This window comes from Canis aureus, chromosome 30, assembly GCF_053574225.1.
Source record: "Canis aureus isolate CA01 chromosome 30, VMU_Caureus_v.1.0, whole genome shotgun sequence".
Classification (NCBI taxonomy): Eukaryota; Metazoa; Chordata; class Mammalia; order Carnivora; family Canidae; genus Canis; species Canis aureus.
This window is the reverse complement of record NC_135640.1, coordinates 36,960,089-36,986,053: the sequence shown is the minus strand read 5'-3', so window position 1 is coordinate 36,986,053 and position 25,965 is coordinate 36,960,089. Positions and strand designations below refer to the sequence as shown.

The 25,965-nt window shown below is 42.3% G+C and overlaps 2 long non-coding RNA genes across 4 annotated transcripts; one reads left to right on the top strand and one right to left on the bottom strand.

Annotated features, from left to right (window-relative positions):
- Positions 1-9,275: 9,275 nt before the first annotated feature.
- LOC144301941 (uncharacterized) lies at positions 9,276-12,509 on the bottom strand. The gene is made up of 2 exons (XR_013368862.1): positions 12,147-12,509; positions 9,276-10,821 (listed from the first exon to the last, which is right to left on the bottom strand). It is a non-coding gene; the product is annotated as an uncharacterized LOC144301941 (long non-coding RNA).
- Positions 9,317-25,329, top strand: LOC144301942 (uncharacterized). Of its 3 annotated transcripts, none has more exons than XR_013368864.1 (5): positions 9,317-9,812; positions 10,086-10,180; positions 11,006-11,152; positions 22,155-22,400; positions 22,836-25,329. It is a non-coding gene; the product is annotated as an uncharacterized LOC144301942 (long non-coding RNA). The 3 variants fall into 3 exon arrangements; XR_013368865.1 differs by lacking the exons at positions 22,155-22,400; positions 22,836-25,329 and adding exons at positions 14,298-16,026; positions 16,542-16,687; XR_013368863.1 differs by lacking the exons at positions 22,155-22,400; positions 22,836-25,329 and adding an exon at positions 14,298-16,687.
- The last annotated feature ends 636 nt before the right edge of the window (positions 25,330-25,965 follow it).

Sequence of the window (25,965 nt, the reverse complement as noted above, 5' to 3'; positions counted from 1 at the left end):
AAACATGGTACTCCGTTGGCTGCCTTACAGAGTCAGGAAACACTATTCCTAACCAGTTTTCAGTCATAATGTAATGGCGCAATAAATCCTCGAAGACAAACAATAGAAGTCACTGTTTATTTTTCTCGTATTTCATCTCTCCAATCAATTCAGCAAATTTAGTTCTGTCATCTTTGATAGACTGGGTATTCAAAAAAGACCTTTGTATGACCCACAAATAAATATGATGATAAAACTTTGAATAATAAGCTGAGCATTATGAGTTTATTTTCTTTCCTTCCCCTCTTCTAGTTCAATGTAAAGAACAACAATTTAGGTGAAAGGGTATCATGTAATAATTTGAGAAAAATTGGAAATCGTCACCTTGTTGCCCAAGCGTGCTTCACACTCTATGATGTAGTCATAGATGATCACAACCTAATGTGGTCTTTTATGTGACGGTAATCAATTTAGAAACTATTAACATGTAGCATTTTTATTGATGAATCATAATCTCAACTGAAAGAGGATAACTCTTAAGCTCCTGTAATTCATGACTCTTTATAGACAGCCAAGAATGTTAAGTGGAATTCTAACAATTATGGAGGAAAGCCAAAAACAAATAAACCATTTTCTGCTTAATGTATGTATCCAACCTTTATACCAGAAATATTTTCAATTTTTAGAAGAAAATGTCCTTTGCCATTAACTAAATATCTGCATTAATTTAAAATATTCTACTAAGAATAAACCACATTATATAACAATTAAAAGACTAGATCAACATATTACGATTAGGAGTTAGGCTTGGTATAATAAAGCATCTTAGTATATTTGACTGTAGACACACATAAAACTATTCAAATGAGAAATTTAATTATATAACCAGTATTCAAAGATCCTGTACCTTCTGGAAGACAAGGCACCCATGGTCACTTTGGCAGAAAAAGCAGGAGGGTCAGGCACCAGCTTTTGCAAGTTTTGGCTTAAAACTGACATTCCTTACTTCATCCTGCAGCACATTGGTCAGGAGCTCTGTCTAAGTGAACACATGGACGGATGGTGAGCAATAATTACAAAATGTAATGTTGTAGATACCAATTAGAAATACAAAAGAAGTTTAACAGGTGAATTTGAGTCTGAAGAATTGGAGAGAGATTAAAAAGAAATCAGTTAGGGATCCCTGGGTGGCGCAGCGGTTTAGCGCCTGCCTTTGGCCCAGGATCGAATCCCACATCGGGCTCCCGGTGCATGGAGCCTGCTTCTCCCTCTGCCTGTGTCTCTGCCTCTCTCTCTCTCTCTCTTTCTGTGTGACTATCATAAATAAATAAAAATTAAAAAAAAAAATCTTAAAAAAAAAAAGAAATCAGTTAAATGGAAAAAGAGAAACCTGGTAAAGGGGAGGGAGGGAAAAAGTGAGGGGAAGAGGGAGGGAGGAGGGAGAGGGGGAGAAGGAGGACAGAAATAGGAAGAGGGAGGGTATCCCTGGGTGGCTCAGTGGTTTGGCGCCTGCCTTTGGCCCAGGGCGCAATCCTGGAGACCCCGGATTGAGTCCCCCGTCGGGCTTCCTGCATGGAGCCTGCTTTTCCCTCTGCCTCTGTCTCTGCCTCTCTCTCTCTCTCTCTCTCTCTCTCTGTATAAATAAATCTTTAAAAAAAAAAAGATAGGAAGAGGGAGAGGAAGGGAGGGGAGGAGATGGGAGAGAGGGAGGAGGAAGGGAGGAGGAGGAGAAAGAAAGTTTGAGAGAATAGCCTATACCAAAGCCCCAAACTCAACCACCAACCTGAATTTCAGCTGGAAGACATGGCTTAACAATGGCAATGTGGATTATAAAACAAAACCTAAAGCTCTTGGGAGTTCACAAACACAATATGAAGCATTCAAGAATAAATCTTAAATTAAGTTGTATGAGCAGAATTATGTTTTTAAGAAAAGGGGGGTGACAGTCTATCCTCTTCTGATCTACCCAAATTACAATCGGTGTACTATATTTCAGATCTGAGTAAAAAGGGGAAAAGAGGGCGCCTGGATGGCTCAGTAGTTGAGTGTCTGCCTTTGGCTCAGAGCATGATCCCGGGGTCCTGGGATCGAGTTCCACATCGGGCTCCCCACAGGGAGCTTGCTTCTCCCTCTGCCTGTGCCTCTGCCTCTCTCTGTGTGTCTCTCATGAATAAATAAAATATTTTTAAAAATAAAAAGAGGTAAAGAAACTGGGAATATTTAGAATATATTCAAAGTGAATACATCAGGCCACAGCCTTGCCCTTCTTTTTGTGGTTGAGAATATAGTGAGCGTTTAAGACTGTGTGGGTGTGACAGAGAGTGTGTGTGTGGAGTATATGTGTGTGTGTGTGTGTGTGTGTGTGTGTGTGTGTGAGTGTGTGTCCTGGGTTACCAGTGTCTTTGTTTTAGTTCTGCAGAGAAGATGTGAAACCTTCTCTAGTCTTCCCTTGTGAGAAACACAGCCATCGCTAAGGACAATGTAAACCGAGCTATTTGCGTGGGCTGCTGATCACAGAGAACAGGGAAACCCTCAGATATCCTTCCACTAGAGCGCCACTCTGAACCCTGTCTGACATAAATAATCTATTGGGTGAACTATTTTGTTCTGATAGAGAGATGTATGTCTCCCTTACACAAGTAATGGTATTTTAATTGCTAGAAGTTAGTCTTGGGTTAGTGGACTGACCTTAGCTTCAGGCAAAATGCAGCTGCCATGAGAGAAAGTCTATCCTTGGCTTGGTTTTGCAAACTCAGAGCCCAAAGGGACAGCAACCAGCCTGGACATCTTCCAGAGGAGTAACTGCTTTGCCACTGTCTCCATCAATATTGTATTCTTCTGTCAGAGTAACTTTTCCTCATGTAATTTTCAATGTAATGCAAATTAAATTGGAACAGGAAATAAAATTTAGTATTGTTGAGCCCTGGATACAAAGTAATGAATTTTCTAAAATTGACTAAAAACATAGACTTTATTGGAAGACCACATCTGTCATCGTTGATATTGATAATACATGGAAATGATGTGTATCGCCTGGACAGCAGCCACTTCTCTGTCTCTGCCTCTTGTTGTTGGGAACCTGCCTCTGATAGGCTATGAGTGCCAGAGACACACTTTCTCAGCCAGGGTTGGGTTTATAATCCAGTTGCTCTCCATGAAATCAAAGGAAAATTTTGCAAGAGAGGTTTTTAGAAAAAAATCTCCTCCAGGAAGAGAGAAGGAGGTAGAAGGCACACTGTGCTCTACTGTCGCATTGTTAATATTTGTTTTTATTCATTTTATCCTAGATGCACACACACACAAAAGGTGCGGGGTCAGACTTGGGTTTCTTATTAAATACTTTGTGGTAAAGAATACCTGTCTGCCCCTGCCTCCGTGCTGACCCAAAAGGCAGCGTGGTAATAGCCTACAGAAATCTTTCCTGTTCAAGTGGTCCAATAGCCCATAGATGAAACACAAAGAGAAATGAGTTTTCTACATTTATAAAGAAAAGGAGGCAACTCCGCTCCTGAAAAGATCCCCCTAGAAGCCAGGTAGCCCCAGGTGTGTCTCAGCATTTAAGACCTGGGAGTTTTCCATGTCTTGTTTCCCCCTTGAAATGTAAAACCGAGGCAGGTAGTGTTTCCAGTCTTTCTAGCACCCTGGCTGCAGAGGGGCGGGGCGGGGGGGGGGGGCTATAACTACTTGGAGTTTAGAAGAGGAGAAGAAAAATTTTAATATCCTTTCAAGTTTTCTTCATTTTTTGTTTTGTTTTTTTCATCAGATTTTCCCATGTACCTATACACTCAATCATAGCAGCTCTTTGTTGTTATTACACAGCACTATACTGTTTGCAAAAGCCAACTCAAATATCCACCAACAGCAAAATATACAAAGTTGGTGTATTTATATAATGGAATGATATACACCAACAAGGATGGATGAACCATGCAACAATGTGGAAGAGCTTGCATATATAATGTTGAACGACATTATGTTGAAGCCAGATGAAAACAGGGTACATTTCTTGTAATTATATGCATATGAAGACCAAATTAGAAAAAAATTAATTTGTTAATCAAGATACTGGGTTTCAAGATACTGGGCAAGTATTGAGTGAGAGGGCAGGAAGGTTGCTTCAGAAAAGCTAGAAATACTCATTTCCTTTTCTTTCTTTTTCTTTTTTACTTCTTTTTTTTACTGTGGTAAGAACACTTAATATGGGCTCTACCCTCCTAACAAAGTTCCAAGAGCACACTATATATTGTTAATTGGAGGCACTGTGGCAAAGCAGGTTTCTAGAGCTTCCTCATCTTGCAGAATGGAAACTTTGCACCCACTGAAGGGCCACTCCCATTTCCTCCTCTCTGTAAGCCCCGGTAACCGCCATTCTGCAATCCATGTCTATGAGTTTGACCACTTTAGATACTTCATGTACATGGAGTCATGCAAAACTTGTTCTTCTGTGGCTGACTTATTTCACTTAGTATAATGTCCTTCAGGTTCATCCACGTTATAGCTTACAACAGGATTTCCTTCCTTTTTAAAGCTGAATAGTATTCCATTGTTTGTATAGAACACATTTCCTTTATCCATTCATCCATCAGTGGACATTAGCCAGATGACTCAAGATCCCATTGTCTTCATTTGTGAAGAGTCTTAGGAGGTCAGGACTTTTCATAGGATCACTGAGACATTCAAGGGACTTTTATTTCCCCACACATACCTTCCTACTTTTTAGACAGTTATTTAAGAATGCGATATACAGGCAAGAACAGCCGTCTGGCAACCATGGTGGGTAACATTTTTGGCACTCCCAGGCTTCTACTGCCACAGATGGTAAATGTCATCTCTTTAAGCCACTTTTAGTTGAGTATGTGTCATCCACAGCCAAAAAGTGTCCTGATTCATATAAAATTACAGAAGAAGGTCTTTTTCTTTTTATTTTCTTTCTTTCTTATATTTTTGTTGTTGCTGTTAATGAGTGCTTAGGGAGTCACTCACAAATCACTTCATCTCTGTGAAAAAAACATTACTAAAGATGGATCCTCAGAAATTTTGTGACTTGAGGAGAGTCCTGAATCATAGGAGACTAAAGCTTGGAGATGAATGGGGGTATTGCGTGATGGTTAGCACATTCATGTCCCTTTGAGGCCACTGAGGCCAGTGATGGAAACCAAAAGATGAGCTCTGCCCCGCCCCCATGTGGCCAACACCCAATTCCAGATCAGGGTTCAGTAGATCCAAACAGGCCGCATCTTTCCTTAGACTTGACCTGAGAACATGATAAGTGTATGGCAACAGGTGCCTGCACCATCTCAGTCCTTCAGTCCTAGGCATAGATGCTGGGACGGGCTGAGAGCAGGGCATGCAGTGATTCTAAGGACATTGGGAGGCAAGCGAGTCATTTGATTCCATTTGCCTTTTAAGAAGACAGCACTGCCTATAGCAACAGATTCAAGGAAGGCAAAAGGAAAGCTACTTTGCATTTCTGATATTTCCTCTGCAATATCTCATACTTTGCCAGAATGTGCACGTAGAAAATGGACCCAAGAAACCATCCAAGGTCTTAACTTTTCATTAGGAACTAATTTGGGGGCATGTCAATTGCCAATTCTCTAAAAAGGCTGCCAGAATTACTGTTGATCAAGCAAAGCCAAGTTTATTACCCACTGCAGTGAGGAAGGGTGCCATCTTGACAGGGTAAAATGTGTCTCAGAAGAGAGAGAGCATAGTGGATATTTATAGTGTTTCAGAGTCTGGACTCCAAAGGTTCAAGGAATGTCTTTCTAGGCAGGAATTTAACCAGGAATGGAAAAGATTCATCGTATATTCATTTAGGATTGGAAGCACAACTCAATCAGGGTCTCCAAGCAAGTCAGGATATGTAAACTGGGGGATGATAAACCAGGATAAATTTATCCTGCTGGATGATCTACCATCCAGAAAGGGGGCTATTTGAGACATCCAGTGTTTGAATAAATTCATCTGGGAAATTCCTGAAACAACAAAATTATTCTCTTACTAAGAAAGAATTTCCTAGAAGGAAAATGAACTATGTTATTATAACCATCCTTAGATCCCCCTCCGGATGGTTAAGTTATGTGAATGTATGAGGTCTCCATTCAGGTGTCTGATACATTCTTTTTTTTAACTAGGCTCCACACCCAGTGTGGAGCCCAATGTGGGGCTTAAACTCACAATCCTGAGATAAAGACCTGAGCTGAGATCAAGAGTCAGACTCTTAACCAATTAAGCTACCCAGGCACCCATCAGGTGTCTGATACATTCTGTTCATGAAACTCTATACCATGTGATATTTGTTCTCATGGAAACATACCATAGGGCACCCTAAGTTATTAGCTTAGAAAGTTCCCCTTTGGTGTCATAACTCCTTAAAAGAGTGTTACAAGAGATGCAAAGTCCACAGGCTTTGGTTCAAAACAGATAGAGGCTTTCTTTTTGTTTTCCTTGCTTGTTTATTTGTGGGATATGAATCCAGAAGACTAACTTGCTCAGTCTTCTTAGTCTATGGATGAGGTTTTATCACCAGGAAAGGGGAAAGTGTCCTGACCCTCTTCTGTCCTTTGTCTAGATCTGTGTGACTTTCAGCATGTCATACATGTCAGCTGGGACCCTGGGATTCACATTCATACATCTTAGAGGAAAAGGCTCCCCTCCTAAACTTTTGCATTCTGAGGCAAACCCTGCAGAGCAGAAACTTCCTAAAGGTAACCCTGCATCACAAAAACATCATAATACTGCCATAAATCAAAAACTCCTTGCAACAGTATGGAACATTGTTCATGAACTTTCTGGGACCCCTCCAAAGGAAGCTCGCCTGTCTCTCCATCTTGCAGAAGACAAGTGTCCTGTCATGCCTTAGTGTCCAAGCCTCCTGTCCTGGACCCCTGGGTGAGTCTACTGAACAGCCCTGGTCTCATTGTGTGTCCACAGTATCTCTGCTTCCTAACCATTTGGCTATCTAGTTATTTCTGTGTGTGACACCCTGGATTGCTTTTTGTCTCCACTGACTGTATCTCTGCATAAGTACTAGAGCAGAGGAGTTGGTTCTGCCTTGGTCCTGTGTTCCATCTGCCATTCCCTGTAAGACCCTCCCATATGCCATTGTAAAGTGAAGCTCCTCAATTCTTTGTGAACACCTCTGAAGTGTCCTCAAAGAAAATATGAATTCTGGGTTTCTACTGCCTCTTCTTGGGTCTTGGAGAAAACTGGCATTGGCTTTGCCTCAATTGATCCAATCTCTGAGAATGGCCATGGGCCATTCTTGACTCACTGTCCAGAGGAGACTTTGGCCAACCTTGAAAACCAATTCTGTACCTATCACTTCAGAGGTTTCCAGGAGCTCCTCCACCTCCAGAGTCAATCTTCATTATGTTGCTGAAATTGGATTCTAAGTGGGATGCTGCTAGGGGCTAAATTGTGCCCTTCCCCAATTCATACATTGAATCCCTTAACTCCCAATGCCTCAAGATGTGACTGTATTTGGAGACTGGAATTTCAGGCAGTTCTTAAGTTAAAATGAGGTCATTAGGCTTGGTCCTATCCTGTACAACTAGTGTTTTCATAAGAAGATGTGATTAGAATACAGATACGCACACACAGAATAAAAGCCACATGACAACATAGTGAGAAGGTGGCCATCCACAAGTCAGGAAGAGAAGCCTCAGAAGAAACCTGCTGATACTTTGACCTCAGAAATCCAACCCCTGGAACTGTGAGAAAAGAAATTTCTGTTGGTTAGCCATCTTGTCTATGATATTTTGTTATGGCAGTGCTAGCTAACTAATACAGATGCCAGGCGGGATTCCCACAGAGAATAAATGGTCATAAAATAGGGTTAGTCACCAAGTAGACTTTGGCCTACTCATAATTTTATTGAACATATATTCTCCCTTTTACCTTCTCTAGAAATTATTCTCTCTCTTTTTTTAAGATTTTATTTATTTATTCATGAGAGGCACAGAGAGAGAGAAGCAGAGATACAGGCAGAGGGAGAAGCAGGCTCCATATGCAGGGAGACCAATGTGGGACTCGATCCCCAGACCCAGGATCAGGCAGACCAAAGGCAGACGCTGAACAGCTGAGCCACCCAGGCATCCCTAGAAATTATTCTCTTGAATGAGAGTAAGGATATAGATCATTTTGAGTAGGCAAAGGAAGCTTTAAGCTATGTTTTCATGTAGGGTCTACCACAATAGTGCTGGGCAGATTGATTAGGTGGGGGGAGGTGCTGTCCTTGCAAACTAAAAAAAAAAAAAAGTTTTTGAAAGAAGAGCTTACTATTTTTTAATTTAAATTCAATTTAATTAATATTTAGTGTATTATTAGTTTCAGAAGTAGAATTTAGTAAGTTATCAGTTGCATATAACATCCAGTGTTCATTCCATTAAGTGCCCTCCTTAATGCCCATCACCCAGTTATCCCATCCCCCCACTCACCTCCCCTCCAACAGCTTTCAGTTTGTTTCCCCAAACAGGTAGAGAGAGTCTTATGCAAAAGAAAAACTATTAACTACGACTCATTTCAGAATACATAGTCATTGCCTTAGGCAACCCAGAAGGCAGCCACAGGCTAGTCATCCACCCCATAAGCAAGTACGTAGTAAGGAACTGCCCCAAGCCTCTGCCTGAGGGACTATGCCACATAACAGAGAAAAGATTGCATCTAAATAAAATGCTAATCACAGGGAGAAATGAACAATACATTGTCTAAACACACAAAAAGGTGGTAATGAGTTATGCAAATATTAGCAAGCAAACATTCAGTGACAGGGTATGAAGCTCATGGCCAAGTTAATTTGGGTTATGTTTTATGGTGCCATATATCTGAAAATGGTTCTTAGGGGTTATGTTCTGGTGCAAATAATTTAGAATGTTATAAGACTGGAATGGATCCAATTGTTAGTGTGTAATTAGAGTCTTCCCATTACAGGTAGATAATATTTGTGCCATCTGTGAACTGAGTCAGGAGGCCAGACACTCGTGGCTGCTTGCCTACGCTATATGCAAGGTGATGAGGACTTGACAAGGGAAACCTGGACAGGAAAGACAATATTCCTTAGAGAGTGAAATGCAGAAGGTACTGAAACAGTGGCCAATCCATTTTTGTATAATAAGGACACCCTGCTAAATACCCTTAAATACACCAAATACACTGACTGCTTTTATTCTTATATTCTTAAGGAAATTTGAGATACTGTTTCCATTCTCTACCTTAAGAGAGTAAACTACTACTTCAACACATATACATCAGTTCTTTATTACCACATAACAAATAGCCACAAACTTCATCGCTTTAAACAATGCACATTTATTATCTCACAGTTTAGGTGGATCAGGATTTGGGGTATAGCTTAGTCGAGTCCTCTGCTCACAATCTCACCAGGCTGCAATCGAGATGTTGGCTGGGCTGTATTCTCATCTGGAGGCTTAACGGGGAAGAATTCACTCCCAAGTTCACACAGGCTGTTAGCAAAATGCATCTCCTGGCAGTTGTATGACTGAGCATCCCAATTACCGGCTGAATGTCAGCCAGAGGCCAATCTCAGCTCCTAGAGACTTCCAGCAGCTCGGCTGACTCCCTCCTAAAAGGCACCTTAGCCAGCAAAGGGAGTCTCCCATCAGGTCCACCAATGATAATCTCCCCTTTGATTAACTCATAATCAACTTCTTTGTGATCCTGATTGCATCTGAGAAACCCTTTGACCTTTGCCACATTCTGGAAGTTGTAGGATCTGCTTCCACTCAAGGGGAGAGAGATTATATAGAGGGCATGAAGAGCGGAAGGCAGGTCAATGGGGGTTATCTTAGAGTCTGTCCACCACAGCATAGGTTAGTGTTTTGTTTCTAAAGTTAGTATTACACACTAGAATTTCTACTGAATTCTTAAGAACATTGAGTATAACAACTTCAATGTACTGTATTCCCTCAGTCCTCTTCACATATGTGAGAAGACTATTCATAGGATTCTTTAGATGGTGAAGGGGATAAAGAAGGAGAAATGAGAGGGTTGAGTAGAGGTGAAATGCAGAGTTTGACTCCATGTTTAGTGTCTATTGACAGCTTTCAGGCCCCACTATACCCTCTTCCTCTTCTACCCCACAGCTTGGCAGCTAAAGAAATCTAAGTGTTCCTATCATTAGCATCAATGGGAAGTTCAAATTATGCAAGCTCTAGCCCTTACTCAGGTCAAGGTCAAGGTGAGTTTAGATGTTTTCGGGGATCCCATACTTGAGAGTGTTTAAGCAATAAACATGGGGAAAAAATCAGTAAAGAGATTCATTGAGAACTGAAACCATTAGGAAAGGCTTTCTAGAAAAAGGGGCACTGGGGCTGAATATTTGGTGGGTGGGGTAGGATTCATGTGGGACAGGGAGCAAAGGCATTCCAAGAGGGAGAATGTTAACAAATGTTTGGAGTTACAAATATATTTAGTAGGTGGGGACAACGTGGAGTCCATCTTTGCTTTGGGATAGAGCAGCTTCAGAATGTAAAACTGGACAAGAATGTGGGAGTCTATCATTGCAAGTCTTAGATGGGAAGTAAATTTGGACTTTATCCTTTAAGTAATTAGGATTCTCCTGAAGGGGTCTATGGGATTTTCAGTTAACTGGTCATTTAGGAAGTTTAATAGTGCTGTGTGTTTAGTTACTGATAGGGCAGAAACTGCAAAAGTGGGGATATCAGGTTAAGAAGCCAGTGTACTGATTCCTTTGTGAGGTCATAGAGTGGCTCTAGATGAATTTATTCCTGTAAGCAGTAAAGTCTTTGGCAAGCAATACATCCATCTCAAGTAGTAAGTAGAATCTGAGTATGGTCTTGGAGCTGTCTGATACTTTGTCTGAAATATATATGTAATAAAATCCAGGAAGAAGGGAGAAAGGGAGTAAAAGAAAAGAAACAGTGAGAAAGAGAAAAAAAGCTCAAACTTTATAAATTAATGATGCATTGATCTACAATTGATCTAGTGGTAATAACAATATTAGAGTGATCACTTCATTTCCTTAACAGTGTTTCTTCTATAGGACAGTGTTGGCTACTACAAGGTACAGACCTAACTGCACTAGAGTGGAGCCACACCAAGGGACACACAAGTAAATGACTGTAAATATACCACAATTTGCTTATCCATTTTCCTGTTGATGAAGTATGGATTATCCCCAGTCTTTGATGTGAGTAAACCTCCTATAAATGTTCTTGTATGAGTCTTTTTGTAGGTAAATGTTGTTTGTCTTGGGCCATACCCAGGAGCAGAATTGCTGACTCATTGGGAAGGTGTGTGGTTAACTCTCCAAGATGCCATCAAACAGATTTCCAAAGTGGCTGTGCCATTTTACACTGCCATCGAGGATGTCTGTGAGTACTCTTTGCTCCACATCCTTGCCAATGATTAAGGTTATCAGTCTTTTTTAATTTTAGCACATTCCAGTGGGTTTGCAGTGGTATCTTATGGTTTTAATTTATATTTTCCTAATGATTATGCTTTCTTATTTTCCTTATACAGTCAAGTATCTTTTCATGTGCTTATGGGCTATTCCCATATCTTTTTGTATGAAGTATCTGTTCAAGTTTTTTTGCCCAATTTTTTGTTATTAAATTGTGTTTCTCTTTCATACTTATTTACAGGCATTCTTTATGTGTTCTGGATGTAAATCCTTTGCCAAGTATACGTGTTGCTAATATTTTCCTCCAGTCTGTGGCTTATTACTTTCCTTAATGATATATTTTAAAAAGCAGCAATTTTAACTTTGCTCCTGTGGTCATATATTTTGCTTTTAGTTTAAGCTGCTGTTTATTCCTTAAATAAAGTAAGAGGTCTTTCTGTTCTCATCTAGTGGTGTTCTCCCCATGACCAAACCTGCAATGTGTCACATTGAGCCTTCTATGGCCCATGGTGAGTTTTACCTCCATAGAGCTTGGATTTATCATGTTAGCTTCACAGTGCTATGCACTGAAAAAAAATTTGGGGTAATAACAACTTAGCTTAGAATGGCACAATGAGCTAGTTCTCACCTCACAAAGTCCTAGGTGAACCTGGTCCCTTACCCATCTTCCTAGTCTACTTCCATAGCCCACCTCCCTTCACCCACTAGGTTTTAAGAATACCAGCCTTATGGTTCCTCAGACCAACCAGGGAGTCTGCACTTACTGTTCTTCTTTCCTTACCTTCACATGTCTGACTTCTTCTTGAGCTTCAGATGTCACTTAAGTTTCACAGCCAATTGATACACATTCTCCATGATATTGCTCTGCTTCACTTCTTACACATGGCACTCCCAAGTTTTCTTATTGCTTCAGTTATCAACTGACTGTGTATCTCCTTCCATCCTCCCACTGCAAGATCTGTGACAACAGAGACCAAGTGTGTCTGGTTCTTCACTGTATCCCAGCACCTCGAACAGTGTATGACTCCTGGAAGGGACTCAACATACATGTTGAATGAATGAGTGGGTCATGGGATGATGGAACCCACTCCTCTCAAAAAGAAGAAGAAGAAGAAGAAGAAGAAGAAGAAGAAGAAGAAGAAGAAGAAACTTCTTTTGCTTCATTTTGCTTCATTTTGTTTTTTTTTCCAGATATAAGAGAGTACTTGTTAAGAATGTCACTGCAGAAGTCTGACAACCATCCCTGAGAGATCTAGTTCTTTCCAAAAACCTTCACCTCTTTGATAAACTAATTATACACCCTGATTGTTCTATTATTTCCATTTCCTTAGCTGTACTCTTTTTCATTTATTGAATCTGTTGTCTCTCATACATTGTTACAGCCCAAATATTGTGGAGAAAGGAGAAGGGGTAGAGTGAACCTTGCTGGTGACTACCACAATCATACCCTCACAAACCAGCCTTCAGTTTCCCCTGGGACTCCACCTGCTTCTTGCTTCCTCCAGTCCACATTAGAAAGGGCCTGGATGTTGCTCTCAACTTCTACAGAAGCATGTGTGTGATCTTATCTTGGATTGTGGCATCTCTATTCAGTTTTAACTTGTTTGTTGTCAGTCTTTTAGGGATTATGGAATAGGTAGGAAAAGGTAGCATGCTTCTAGACAGTCTATCATTATGAAAGCCAATCCAATCAAACCTGAAATCAATTTCAAGAGTTGGATAAAGTCTAATAAGATAAGTAAAGATTTTAATCTGGAGGAATTTATCATGTCCCTGAAATTAAGTCACAAACATTGCTGCCTAGTTTATATATAAATGATGTTGCCCAGAGAAACTGCCCCCAGAAAACTGAAGGAGAGTTTGTTTTGAGATGTTCATACAGTGATTGTTTATTGGATACTGGTTCTGGCATCAAAACAGAAAAATTAACTGAGTTCAGCCATCTGCAAGGTAGAAGCCCTGGAAAGCTCGGGGTGTAGTTCTAGCCCAAACCCAAAAGTCTGAGAACCAGGGAAACTGATGATGTAAGTTCTTGTCTGAGTCCTATGGCCCAGGAACCAGTAGGGCTGATAGTGTAAGTGTTGGTCCAAGTCCAGGAAATCAGAGGGGGAAGATGACACTCCAGCTTAGCGGTCAGGCAGAGAGAGACAATCCCTCCTTCTCTGCCTCTTTGTTCTATTTAGACCCACGGTGGATTAGACAAGGCCCACTGACACTGGCACGGGCAATCTGTTTTACTCCATCTGCCCATTTAACCCTCTTCTCTTCCAGACACACCCAGAAGTAATGTCTAACCAGCTGTCTGGTTACCCCGTGGCCCAGTCAAGTGGACACATAAAATTAGCCGCCACTGTCCAAGCAGATTTTCTTGTGGTGATCTCAATTCTGTGAAGAGCCTGTCCTTGTAGAAAATGGCCTAAAATTCTGCAGGGCCATAGGAATTCTTCTATGCTAGCCATGCAATGAAAGGCGCTCCTTCTTAGAACTGCCCCAGGTCAGCGTGTGGACAGACCCTGATGGCGAGGGACAGGGACCTCCACTGGCTGACTGTCCTCACTCCCACTTGGATGCTTAAAATCACAGGTATGCCTTGAGATCAACACATTTACTTCCCAGAGCCACTATTAAAATACCAATACATTTTTACATGAGAGGCAATTTAACATTATGTGGGAAAGCAGTGGGTTTAAACAGCAGAATTAAGTTCTTCTTGGGCCAGCTGTGTGGCTGTGTGCAAGCATCTCACCTCCCTGGAGCCTCATGCATGGCACACGGGTTCTGTACCAAAGTCAGGATGACAAGTGCACCTTATCCCCAAAACCATCTCTGGTAAGTTCAAAGTCCTTCAAGCTGTGTTGGGAGGAAGTAATTCCATGGCCATGCCCAGAGCATAGCTGGAAGTGGGCTCTGGTCTGCCTTTTGTCTTATTCAGGCCCATGATGGGAAGAGAAATGGGAAGAGCAGCTGAGCAACACTGCCCGGAAATGGAGAAAACGCAGTCAGTGGAGAAAGTTCTGCCCAAATGGACATCCATGGATCTTCTTCTCGATGACTCCCAATGATTCCCTGTGTTCTATTGTCTCTTGGTTGTTCTGCTCGTTCCCTGGAAAGACTCAAGCTCTGAGTAAATGAAAAATAGAGTAGAGTGATGGAAAAGCCTGGAAAGGATACAAGAAATTCTGGAGAACCAGCTCCTCCACCTAGATGGTTTTCTGGACTGAAAAGGGCCAGGACACCAACGTCCTGGTGCACAGGTTCTGCTGTCCCCACTTACAAATAAGAACTGAGACACAGAGCACTTGGACAATGTGCTCTAAATCACGCAGCCAGCAGGTGCAAAGTGGACTCAGAGGCAGGTGGGCAGCCTGGCTCTGGCCCCACACATGTGGCACTGTCTCTCAAAAAGCATGAGACCCTCACTCCACAGAGAAGACAGAGGGACACTGTAAACTTTTGCAAAGATTTGAAAGGGCAGCCGGGAATCTCATTTCCGACTAGGCAAGGGTATGAGTGGCTGCTCCCTCCTGTTACAAACTTGGCAGAGGAATGTGAGAGAAAGTTCCTGAATTGTGCCTCGTCAAAGAGGGTGAGGAAAACACAGGGAGAAGGGGCAGCAAAGATATAAGCCATCCCTGAGTGACGGGAGCTGCTCATAGTCAGTGTCCAGCCATAATCAGCGGTGATGACCAGTAGCAGTGGGACAGGGGACATTACAGGCCAAGAGGTTTTGCTGCCTGTGAACCTAATTCGGTCTCTACTGCTCACATGCTAACCAGCCTATAATAAAATTCTGGTCTGTAGAGGGAGGCTGGCAACGAAAGCACCTCTGCTGCGGGGCACGTGGCCCCCACCTCTGTTTCCTTTATGATTCCAGAATGTGTCCAGCATCTGGAACGAAATAGGCATTTAATGAAAGCAAGTTCTCTATTTTAAGTTAAGGACACGGGAAGCTCAAAGAAGTGGACGGTGGCAACCCCTGGAGGTGCCTGCCCTACGGACCTCCAACTGCCAGGACTGTAACTGACCAAGGTGCTGTGCTGAAATTCCTCATCCCCACATTTGCACAGCTTCCCAGGGTTCTCTTAGCCAATGACCCAGACAGCCTTGCTCCTGAAGACACAGTGAGCCCCAACAACCCTGCAGAACCTTCCAGAGACTAGCAGCATGAGAGTCTAGGATGTGTCCACCAGCCTGCCTTGATTTTCTCCCCATTTTCCCTCACACAATAGCTCCCCCTAATAAAGCCCACCCCTGTTTCATCCCACCCTGACACATGCTTCTCAGAGGACCTAGACAAAATATGACTTGGCTCAAGGTGCTAGGAGATCCTTGCTCAAATTCCCTTTGTAATCCAAAATTCCCTAGCCTTTGCTGCACAATTAGAGATTGTCCTCCTCTCCCTTTTGAGGAACCGCTGTAACCAGCAAACTGTCAGCGTTGTACTTAAATGACCCTGAGATAGATGAGTCCTTTCTTCAGAAGAGAGTTTACACACTGCTACACAAAAAGCACATAATGCTTCAATGATGCTTAACAAAGAAGATGCTGAATCTTCTCTTATGACTACAGTGCATCCCCTGGAAGACAGAAGGCTCTGCAGTGGAACCAGCTCGAGGGAGGAAATGGAGTTATAGGGTCAGATTCAATGCTGTAGCCCAAAGGTAGGTCAAAAACAGAATCAGGACATCTCTGTAGATGGGCAAAACCATCTACACCTACCCCCGCAAAATTGTAAGAGGGGTCTTCATATCCACTCATAGGCTTGGAAAACCCATCTCTCAAGCAGAGATATAGCCCTCTAAATGCCAAGTAATACCCTTTGGAGTAGAGAACATTCTCAAGGCTGTGAGAACTCCTGGTGTCCTGGAAATTCCACCAAGGCATTGTAAAAATCTCAGAATTTAAAATAATCAGATATAGCCCAAAAGAAATGTGTCACCCTAATCGTTGTCCAGCACTAAAGCACTAGTCTGGAGTCACCAAACTACACTTTAGCAGATATCTTGGGAGCAAAGCGCGGATTGTGGAGGATGGCACAGGTTTCCAGGCAAAATCACACTAAAGGGCTTTTCCAAATTCAGGGAGCACAGCAGAATTAACAGAGTTTAAAATCGTTTCTCCCTCTTTGGCTAGCTCAGTCGGTAGAGCATGATTTATGATTGTTTCTCCCCGACAGGTCAGATATACTCACACCACTCCTCTGCTCTGAGACCAAGTAAATGCCCACAGGTCAGGGACTGATTGCTTCCAAATGGGGAAATATGGCAGGTGCCCAGAGTCCCTTATCGAGCTGTCTACATCTCTTAAGTAAAATGAAGAATGCTCCGCTTAATCTCTGTGATGAGGGTTTGAGTAAAACCCAAGCGTATAATTCAATCATTAGTAGAAATTATGCCCAGAACCTGCAGCATTTGTACCAATGGCTAGGATACAGTCTCATTAATGTTCATTTTTTTGGCCAAGGTGGTGATCACATAGTATTTGGGATTGTTTACGGGCAGAGTGTTGCCGATGTTCTGTTTTTAAAAGCTGGATTTACAACCAAAGAAGAATGACATTAATGCCTATTCCCACAGCAATGGTACAGGAGATCTGAGTCTAACAATCTCTCTGAGGGTGCTAAACTGAGGCTAATAATAAAAAAAGAAAAAGAAAAAAGAGAGAGCCCAGACCATTAGAGACTCATAGGCATTAGCTTTTATTATGAATATTAACACTGGTGTCTTCACACAGATTTTTTTTTTAATACACATACACACAACAACACCACCACAATATTTTGAGCCAGGAGAAGACAAGTTTCCTAAACTCAGGTGGTGTTAACCTCCTGAATTCCAAAATCCAGCCCCAAAACAAATCTAGCTTTAAATTTCTTAATCCCCTTCACAGCCAGCCTCAGTGCCTTCATCCCTCTCCACCTAAAATCAATCAAAACAATGCTCCTTTGCCATGAAATACAACAAAGTAACTGTGCCTCAGAAAATAGGAGCCAGGAGTTTCCAGCACTGCTTCTGCTGCTCCCTCACCTCTGTTACACAAAACTCACCTGTTAGATTGGCCTCCTGTTCCAGTCAGCTCTACTTGTCCTGGTTCTAATCCAGCCCTGACGTGAGTTCTGGACCATCCCGGGACACCTTGCTTGGAGGGAGACCACTCTAACAGATTGGTCACATGGATGATGGCACTACCCAGGCTCCTCCCAAAGCACAAAGGATGAATGTGCCTTTCAAACAAGCTGGGTTCAGATCATAAGACAAATAATAGACATTGGAGTCAAGTGGATCAGGGTTCCAGTCCTCCTTTTGCCATCTACTGTGTGACTCTGAGTGAGTTGTTTGAGCCTGTCTCCTCATCCCTTCAGTAAGGGTAATACTCCAGCCTACCTTGCAAGGGTGCTGCAAAGAATAAATGAGAAAATGACTTTGAAGCATTGACCAGAATGACGGGCACAGAGTACTGTAGTAATTGTATCGTAGCTGATTTTGAATCTTCTCTACTTGGGGTGAGGACAAAGGCAGGAAGGAGAAAGATGTCCTAAAGTAAAAGTACAATCAACAGGAGTAATATATTCAACAACTAACTCTATACCAATGATAAATTAACTACTGACAATTGATTATTGGAATGCTATAATCCAAGAAGCCATCAGAACTCAATATTCTTAAAAGTTCAATTCCTGGCTACTCAGATATCATCACATTTTCCAGGAGAAAGGCAGGTGATTATGACCAATAAAAAGTGGCTGCCCAGAATTTCCATTGAGAAAGATTTTGAGGCTGAGTTGGGGTAATATCACCATTTAGTAACATCATCCAGCTGAACAGAGGGTGTCATGCTACCAACTTGTCATCCCCTCCCTAGACAGCTCAGAAGTTAAAACAAGCTACACAGACACATGATATTTAGAAATGTAATGGCTTGATCAGCAAGGAGCTAGCTCAGCATCATCAAACAGTACTGACAGTATAATTGTTCCTGCAAAGCTTCTGCTATCTCTTAACACCAAAACAAACAAAAAACAAAAAAAGCCACACAACAAATGCTAAGGATATTAGCTCGTGGCTTTGCAGTGACACGTGGAGAAGGCAAGGCAGTGCAGAAACCAGTGTCTGCTTGCTCACCACCCTCCTGAGTAGAGCCCAGTGGCTGAGCAGATGAGTCAGCTGGAGTCCCAGATGGCTCATGTCAGAATTGTGGAGCAGGCCTGGGAAGTTCTATTGCTTCTAGAGCCTAAGGGAGTGTGCACAACCCTATGAATCCTGGCCACTGCTCAGGTGAGCTAATGGCCTCCTGATTTTTACTCTGCTCCCTTGCATTGGTCAAGTACACCATTGGAAGCAGCTCCCTAATTCAAACTTAGAAACCACCCATAGTGGGCTAGCCAGCCCTGGACTCACTCACACTGCTTCCTCACAGCTCTCTGATCCTTTGGTTCATGAACCTGAATACTCTAGATCTGAGGCAATGCGCCATTCCCTTCAGCCTAGTTCTCCCAGACTCTCACTTGATCCTCCTAGCCCTGTATATCATCTGGGTCCCATCTCTGGGTTGGCTGAGGTCTTCCTATTATAATCACAGAATCTACCCATAGGGTTTTTGTGAATATCAAATGAGATTAAAATGTAAAGAGCTTAACACAGAGTTGTTATAACTGTTTCAAGTCTAGCTGTTCAGACTTGACCCTCATGTCCAATCCAGCCCCAGAGGTTCCCCAATACACTCAGGTACCATCCATGTTAAGGACAATGGTGTGAAGAGCCATGAGATGTAGGATGTCCTCCCAACTTCCGGCTATGAACGACTTGTCTCCTGATCAAATGTTTAGTGTCTGAGGAGTCACCTAGCACATGAAGTCTGGATATTCCTGTCTCTGCCACTCAGTAAAATACTGACTGATCAGCTACTTTGTGCTCAAGACATGTGGGAGGAAGAGAAAAATCCATTTCAGGATGGACACTCAGGAAACCAAACATTTCAAGCAGGACTCTGGAAAACACCTAAGCAAAGATAATAGGAGAAAACCAGCACATTCAAGAAAAAGATGACTGTTATACTTCAAACATATTATTTCCAAACAGCAGTATTTGACATGAGTACAACTGCATTCGAAAACTGCCAGACATAGAATGGCATTCAAATGAAGACATTTAACACAGACTCATGTTCTGCAGAATAACTTGTTTCTTTGCACCGTGTTTTGAATAATAGGTATCATACAGTTTTATGCTGCTATGATGAGAATTCTGGTCACTTGAGGAATCATTTTGAATTAAGTGTCATATTCAGTCAACTCCAAAATGAGTTCTTTAGCTGTGAAGATAAATGGGTGGCAACTAAGTAAATAGGAAGAGTCAGGTATTTAGATTTTCATTGCCTATACTATAGTAAAATCCATCACACTTACCTCCATCACTAGTGCTTGAGAAAAGTGAAAGATAATAATAATAGAATGAAATAATAAAAATCAATTATCTTTTATGTGTAAAATAGAGGTTACCAGAATTCAAAGTATCATACATGCCTCTCTCACTTCTCCTCTCTTCCTACATTCCATCTTCATATACATGGGTATTTTTTTAAGATTTATTTATGTATTTATTTATTTGAGAGAAAGACAGTTGGGAGAGCAGAGGTGGAGAGAGAGAATCTCAAGCAGACTGAGTGTGGAGTCCTATGCAAGCCTTGCTGCCAAGATCTAAGATCATGTCCTGAGCTGAAATCAAGTTAGCCACTCAAGGCACCTCTATGTGGGATTTTTAAATTAGCAATGTGGAATGTTCTCTCCAAATCAATCCACTGATTTAAGTGCATCTTATGTCAAACTCATTCTGGAAAGCAAAATGCATGTGCATCCACATCTCACTGCATTGTAGCACTCATGATACCATCTGATGGAAGATTTGCAAACACTTTCCACAAAACAACAAAATCTCCAGTTTCATTAGTATCCACTTACAATAGGCTCCACTTGTTATCCTGAGTGACCAGATTCTCCATAAATTCACCATGAGTGGAAATCTCTGAGCTCAGAGGTCTCTGGCACCCCCAGGCAAGCTAAAGTGAGCTCCTGGGAGCTTACTGCTGGGATCCGAGTGGGAGGAAGACATTCTAGGGTGGGGGGCAGAGAATGAAGTCATAGTGCCCTGATGGAGGCTGTGACTGAGGAACATTCCAGAAATTCTCTCAGATGGACAGCAGTGGCCCCCGTGATTCCCTGATGTTTCTTTCTTCCTCCTTTAGCAGCTCACTGCTGTGGGTGACCTCCAACTCAGCAGCAACAGGTCAAGAAGAAATATACTTTTCCAAGTCCTTCTGTGTTTCCCATGAACCAAGTTTCACAGCCATTTTTGAACAGGAGGAGATGTTCCTAGCAATAAAAAAAGAACTTGGTAGTGACATACCAGGATGCCTAGATGGCTCAGTAGGTTAAGCATCTGAGCTTCAGCTCAGGTCTTGATCCTGCAGTCCTGAGATTGAGCCCCGTGTCAGATTCCCTGTTCAGCAAGGTCTCTTCTTTTCCCTCTCCTTCTACTCATTCCCCCTGCTCATGCTTTCTCTATCTCTCTCTCACACTCACTCTCTCTCAAATAAATCTTTAAAAAATATGAAGTGCTTCTTCATATTTCAGCTTTCTTCTTACCTTTTTTAGACTCTCAAATGAGTAAGTGTAGATGCCAGGGAACCAGGAGGCGAACATCAGAAAAGGACAAAACAGAAAGAGGAAAATATGAGAACAGAACAGAGAGATAGAGAAAAGAATGGAGGGGGAAGAGAAGTCTGGAAGAGAGGAGATCTGAAGAGCCATGGGCCAGGTCCCACATAACATGCACATAATCCCCGTGCGTGTGCACACAACATCAGCAATTTCAACTATGACCACCTTCCACTTCTCACTTCCTGACCTTAGGGAAGTGTTCACTTCTAAGCTCACAGTGAGTAAGCCTAACATAGGCTTCTATCCTTCTGTCCTTGATAAGTATGTCTTTGGGGAAGGAAAACCAGCCCATTTCCATGGTTATACACAAATCGCTTTTCAATGTATCATTCCTTTGAAAGCTTGGCCAAATGATCACTGTTGTCTAGCATGCAAATAGATTCATTCTACTCGGACCACAAATAGACTTCACCTTTGTATATAAATGTCTCTATACATATATTCATTTTATAGTACCCTGCATATTTACATGCAGGTGTGACATATGTGTGTATAGAATACGCCTATATTTACAGCCAGCACTCAGAATGGGTCCAACTTGTCTCGTGCTTTTACCAGCATCATCTTAGTCACTCCTCACAACAACCCTGTGAACGAGGTACTATGAAAATCAGCAAATCATAGGACACGGACACTGAGGTGTAGTTCCAATTCCTTGTCTGAGGCTCCAAAGCAGCTGAATGGTAGATGGCTCCATGTGGACACGGCCATGTGTGTCTCTCTGTTCTGTGTACTATCTTTTCATCATCACCCAAGGATATTTTTCCCACTCTTGAAAGCAATGAATGGACTGCAATCTTCTGCAGATCATGCCCACCACCCTTATGATTTCAAAAATGAATGAATTTAAACTATGCCCTGAGAATGCACAGGAGGCCCTCTCTGTGTCTCCAAGCTGTGACTTTTCTCAACCACCTATACTGGCCTGGAGCTTGAGAACTGTCTCACCGAGGGTTCCAACTCACAGTAGTAGATGGCAATCCCCTCCTCACAAGCTATAAATGGTGACACAGGGCAGTCTCAAGAAGCACATGCCCAACTCTGAGTTTCCTGAGGTGTCAATTTATTCTGCAGAAGCCAGGAGACAAAAGGAAGCTAGGAGATGCTCACATAACCACCAGCTTGCAGAGCACCAGCAAGGCACTAAAGCCCATCTGCCACCCTGCACAGCCTGCTCCCAGGAGCTGAGAAATCCTGGCTGGGCATTCCAGCTGCAGTCCCCAAGATCCATACTGGGCTCCTACAGGGAGAAAGTGCAACCCGGCACCACCCAACAGAGAGCAGTCCCTGACTTCACTCGGGTGTTCTTCCACAAAGAATGTAAGGAATCCATTTTTAATTTGGGGGGAACCTCCATCCTATTTTCCACGGTGGCTGCACCAAGTTACATTCCCACCAACAGTACATCAGTGTTCCCTCTTCTCACATTCTTGCCAACACTCGTTCTTTCTCATCTTTTTTTATTTTAGCCTCTTTGACAGGTGTGGGGTGATAGTTTATTGTGGTTTTGATTTGCATTTCCCAGATGATGACTGATGTTGAACATCTTTTCATGTGTCTGCTGGCCGCCTGGTGATATTATCACCTCGTTATATGGTGACGAGGGCGGTGAGCATAACATAAACTATGGAGTTGTTCAATCACTATGTATACTTGAAAGTAATAACATTGTGTGTGAACTGTGCTCAAATTTAAAAAAAAAAAAATCCTATGTGTGATATTTCAGGCCCGACCCTAGCTCACTCTCTTTTCCAGCTGGGACACTGTCTCCTGCCATTGGACTTTAACTTGCCCTGGAACAATGCCATGAGTCTCCTGGGTCTCCAGCCTGTCAACTGCAGATCTTGAACTTGTCAGCCTCCTGTTGATTCTGTGTCTCTGGACCTGACTCACACAAGGCATTCTGTGGCGGGCCTCAGCAGGGAAGCTGTCACTCTCACATCACACTTGGTGCACAGCCGTGCATTACAGTTTCCTGGAGGGTGCTATAGTCAAGGCCTGAGCCCTGCCAAGACAGCCATGATCTTACCTACATCTGCATTCCTAGCCCAGAGCCTTCACTAAGACCAGAACATTGAGGGCCCTTGGCTAGGGAACTTTTCTCCACCCTGACTACCTTTCCACTTCTGGCCTCACCCTACCTTTCTGGCCCCTATGCCCATAAACATAGTAGCCCTTAGTTCAGAGCTCCTTAGCAATGAGACTATTGTCCTCATGCACCTAATCCTCACCTGGTGCTATCCCATAGGGGAAATGGAATGCCAGGCAGTCACTACCTCTGATTTGCCTCTTGCTTGTACTGTTGCAATGAGAGAACCACAATTGTATTGTCACGTTCAGTCTAGCTCATTGTCCTAATTGCCCACCTCGATGCCTGGCACCTCATCAATGCTTTAGAAATGGTGTTTTCCAGTATTTCTGCACTCAGCCTGATACTCTGACTTGCATTTGACTCTGGAAAGGGTGAAACTGTAGCCTGTTCTGGGACACTTTCCTCTACAGGGATCACTTGGCATCTTCAAATGGTATTATAATGCATAAAGAACTTACTTTTGGGGAGGCAATGACCCCTTAGTGGATGATTTTGATCTTTCCTCAAGCTTAGTTACAAGAGGAGTCAGATTATTCAGCACTAACTACCCCTATAATTCTTATACCCCATGCTGTCAACCCCAGCGAAGCCTAAAAGTCCAAATTTCAGCAGCAAAAGAGAAATGCATGCCCTCCCCTTGTCCCTCCAAACCACAGTCAGCTTCTCTGTCTCCAGCTCATTGCTGCAGCAGCCCCTTCTCCATCTGGGCTTTATGACAGCCTGACGTTCAATTACTCATCACCACTTAGCACCTTCCTGAATTTTTAAATACCTTTATTTCACAATAACTATAAATTTACAAAAGTATTTGCAAGAATAATTCAGAGTGTTCCCCTGAGACCTTTATTAAGATTCATCCATTTTTAATATTTTACTATATTGGCTTTATTGTGTTCTCTCAAAGTCCCAATAAATGACTTTGCACACACACACATAATTTATTTTCTCTGGACCTTTTGAAAGTAGATTTCAAACATCATGCCTCATTGCCTAGGAATATTTCAGTGTGATTTCCTATGAACAAGAATGTTTTCTTATTAAAAAAACACAGTTCAGTTGCTGATTTGGGAAAAATAACATTGGTAAAATACTTTTATCTAAATTTAGACCATATTTCAATGTTGCCAATCACCTAAAAATGCCCTTTGTGCAATTTTCCCTCCAGCTTAAGACTCAGTTTGGGATCATACATTCATCTGTCATGTCTCTAGACTTTTTCACTTGACCTCTCTCTCTCTCCATCATCATGTTCCCATCAGGGGAGAACATAGGTCGTCCGTTTTTTAATGAATTTCTCCAAGAGGGTCTCTTTGATGTTTCCTCATGATCAGAGTATATCTCCAGCTGGAATTCTAGATGGTAGCTGTTTGTCCTTCTCAGGGGCTCAGAGCCAGAGGCACAGAATGGCCACTGATACTCACTGGGACATTTGTTTTGATCACCCAGACAAGGAACTGTCCAGTGTCTCCACTAGACTTCCAAAAGTGACCTTAGAAGATAAACTATATAATCACTTCTTCTATACCTATTTTTTAAATAAACATCTAAGGACTTACTCCAGGCCTACAGCATCTTTTTCTGGATGGAAATTGTAAGTTTTTACTGATTATAAGGATAATCCATCTTCTTTATGAAAAAGAAATCAGAAAACACAGAGGCATAATGAAGGAAAAGAACACTCATGATCCATCCCATTTATTAGCCTGTTTGCACTTCTGATACTAGCTTATGAACACTTTCCCATCTACGTTCATATTTAATTTTCATAACTACACTGTAACATAGCTGAGCCGAGATTTAACATCTGAAAACACTGAAGCTAAAGAACACACAGCCTGGATATCCTGCCTTGAAATTCCATTTTCTCTCTGAGACATCACACTGCCCTTGAGAAACACATGAAGGGAAATGGAGTCACAATTGTTGTGGAATAATAAGGCTAACATGACAAAATTCCCACTAGGTTTGTGGCTTTAAAGCTCCAAGCAATCTCATGAGGTGGAGACTAGTGTAGAAAATGGTGCTTAAGGAGGATAAGCAGTTGTCCAATACCTGCCTCACAGCTCACAAGGGATGGATTTGGTGTTCAATCCCAAACCTGTCTGCCTCCATGAATTTTGGGAAATGTATACACAATGCAACCATCACCTCCAGAAGTTTCCTGTGTTCTTTTTTATTTTTTTTAAGATTTTATTTATTAATGAGAGACACAGAGAGAGAGGCAGAGACACAGGCAGAGGGAGAAACAGGCTCCAGGCAGGGAGCCCGATGTGAAATTCGATCCCTGGACCCCAGGATCACACCCTGAGTCAAAGGCAGATGCTCAACCACTGAGTCACCCAGGCATCCCTCCTGGTGTTCTTTTGCAGCCAGTCCTCACCCCACCACTGCTGCCCCAGGCAGCGGCCCTTTGGCTTTCTACCACCATAGCTTAGAATGTCATGTAAATGGAATGATATCCTTTAATATAATTACCCAAGCTCTGAGCTCCTGGAAAACAGCACAGGTTCAGGAAACTCCCCACTCTGTGTTCTGGAAAACAGCTTACTGCAAAGAACACCCTTCCTCAGGAGCCTCAGTGTCGATGGACACAAGAAGATATGGTTTATGTATACAATGGAATATTGGTATATTCCACAGATGGATCAAGAAGATGTGGTTTATGTATACAATGGAATATTCCTCAGCCATTAGAAACGATGAATACCTACCATTTGCTTCGACGTGGATGGAACTGAAGGGTATTATGCTGAGTGACATAAGTCAGTCGGAGAAGGACAAACATTATATGGT